We start from the raw sequence: 2833 nt of genomic DNA, 5'->3' as shown, positions 1-2833 counted from the left end.
CGGCGAGGCCCCACCCCCGCCCGGCCCTCCCCGCCCCCAGCCCTTTGTGACGTCCCGAGCGCTGCTGTGGGGCCGGGGGCAGCTGCGTGGTGCGAGCGCGGCCTCTGGCGGTGGCTGGTGCTCGTGCTGGTGGTGCTGCTGGTGCTACTGGTGCTACTGGTTCCGGTGGTGCTGGTGCTGCTGGTGCTGCTGCTGCTAGTGGTGCTGTTGCTGGTGCTTCTGTTGCTAGTAGTGCTGCCGGCGCTGCCGGCGCTTTTCCCGCCCGTCCTCAGCTCTCCCCGAGGCGAGGTGGTGCAGTGTCCCGCCCTGCCGCAGGATGGAGAAGATCCGCCGGCTCCTGCGGAGGAGGAAGGAGCCGCCGGCGTCCAGCGCCCCCGTGAGCAGCGGCGGCGCCGAGCTGCGGGCGGAGGGCCTGGGCCAGCTGCGCGCTGGCAGAGCAGTTCTCCCGGCGGGGGAACCTGCTCCCGGCAGCGCTGCAGGAGAGTCGGGGCCCGGCGCCCCACAGCGGGCAGGAGCCGCGGGATTTCTGCCGAGGGCGGCTGCTGCGGAGGCAGGAGGTGGGAGCCTCGGCTGCCGGCGGGGCCGGGGGGAAGCGCTGCCGCCTTTGCTGGCGGCGAGGTGTCCTGCTGCAGCTTTGTGGGGTGGCCCTGGGGGACGAGGGCCCTGGGCACGTGTGTGGGGGCCGGGACGTGCATCTGGGGGCTGCGAGGGCCCCCGGGGGGGGGAGCGGGGGGTGACACAGCACTGCGGGGCTGCGGCTGGCTGCGCTCTGCTTCTGCTGGTGCAAACCCAGTCCCCAAGGCCGCAGGTTGGTGTCCGAGCCGCCTTGCTGCAGCGAGGCAGCGCCAGGGGAGCAGCTGCCCCTGGGATGGCTCTGGAGCGCGGTTGTGCCTTTGCCTGTATTTTTGGGGATGTGGGGGGAGGAAGACTGCTGAACATAGAAGTACAGTCGGTGTCAATGACTGGAGCAGGCAGTAGGTGGTGTGGGGCAGGGACTTGGGGAAGGTTATGCTGTGTCTTTGGAGTGTCTTTCTTGGAGGTTTTCCTCTTCCCTCTGGATCCTTTTGTCCCCTGGTGCGGACTCTCCTCAGAGATGGCATGGGTGTGTTGAGAGGGAACTTGATAGCTTCTTGGGAAGCTTCTTGAAGGAAATTCTGTAGTTGCTGGATGGCATGTGCAAAGCATAGCCCCTGCCTCTGGTTCCCTCTGAGAGGCAGCAGGAAGAGGCTTTGAAGTCCTTGGGGGAGGAGGAACTTGGAAGAGCTTTGGAGAGACCAGAAAGGAGGCCCGTGTTCTTTTCGTGGTCTCCTCCACTGGCCCCTGCTTCCTTGGCCTTGTTTCTAACTGGCTTGTTAGAAGGTTTCTAAGCCTTTAGAGCAAATGGGCATTTGGAGGAATTTGGATCATGCTTATTTTAGTGTCTGTGGGCTTCTCCGAACATTGCCTTTTTCAGCCAACCAGGCAGGTGTTGTGTAGGCTGTGAGTGCTTGCTGGCTTGCGTTGCACACCTTGCAGTGATTTGCTTGGTACGTGAGTAAGGAATATGCACTAGAGGAAATGGCTGAGGAAGAAAGCAGCTGCATGTTAAATGTGCTTGCTGAGCGGCTCTCTTTCAAATTGGATGAGTTTGGGGGGGTGGGTCTGTGTTAGCATTCAGATTTTTCTCTTCTGCGTGATGATTCTGGAAGCCGTCTAGGCATCAGGAAGTTGTATTAGCTCACACTGCTCACCACAAGATGTGGTTTTAATACAGATGGGTACTCCGAGTCAGCCATTCTTCCTAAGTCTTGGTCAAATGGAGAAGAAGCCCTCCAGGACGGCAGGGAAAGCTGTGGGAGGCAGGTATGTAAACCCACCTATTTTAATGGAATTTAGAGCTGGTGGCCTGTACCAATGTAAAATACCACTGTGCAACTGGTAATGGTGAAAGAGGAGTTGTGCAGGTGAGAACTGTATTCGAATCTGAAGTGCAGCTGGCTACAGTCTTTGTATGGTTCTAGGGAATGCTTGCCATTCTCTCCTGTTTTCCGAGGATTTGCTTAAGTTTGGTCCCATTTCCTTCCTTACGTTTGAACAGACAAATGAGAGCAAAGAGAGACTGGAGGCACAGGTGGGCTCCTGCGCTTCGCAGCAGATCTCCACTCAAGTTGAGGCCCTTGAAAGTCGTCAGACAGCAGAAGATGAGGCTGAGCAGAGGTTTCAGAGGGAGTGTGCCCAGTGTCTTAGTTTGCAAGACAAGCTCAATCAGGAGCTCTCTGATTTGCGGGAAACCAGCAAGAGCTTGTCTCAGCAGCTGAGTGAAGCTGAAAGTCGAGCTACTGGGCTAGAGAAAGAAGTTCAGCAACTGAAGCAATCTCTGAGGAGAAAAACGTCATTCTTGGAAGTGACAAGGAGGGCACTACGTCAAGCCCAGTGTCAGGCCGTGGAACGTGGTCGTGCTCTAGAGCGTGAAAAAGATCAAGTCCGCAAACACGTTGTGGAAGAGGAGTCTCTGCGGGCCCAGCTGGCCCAGCTGCAAAGCGAGAATCTCCTGCTGCGTCGGCAGCTGGGAGATCTGCACAATCAGACCACCCAAGAGAAGCTCGTAAGTGCTGTCCAGGCGGCACTGCATAACACGCTCAGTAAAAGCAGCAAAGAGGCAGAAGAGGAAGTTTACCTGCTGCAGGCCAGAAACAAGGAGTTGAATGCCAAGTGCATTCAGTTGAGAGACCAAGTCTTGATGCACGAGACAGAGAGAGTAGAAAGAGAGGTAAGATGCACACTGGCAAGGAATGCCTTTACAGAGGACAGTTCTGGAAGATATTTTTCCCTTCTGAAATTCACTGGGTATAAT

This window comes from Rhea pennata, unplaced genomic scaffold (genome assembly GCF_028389875.1).
Source record: "Rhea pennata isolate bPtePen1 unplaced genomic scaffold, bPtePen1.pri scaffold_31, whole genome shotgun sequence".
Lineage (NCBI taxonomy): Eukaryota > Metazoa > Chordata > Aves > Rheiformes > Rheidae > Rhea > Rhea pennata.
The sequence above is the reverse complement of the archived record's forward strand: the minus strand, read 5'-3'. Positions refer to the sequence as shown.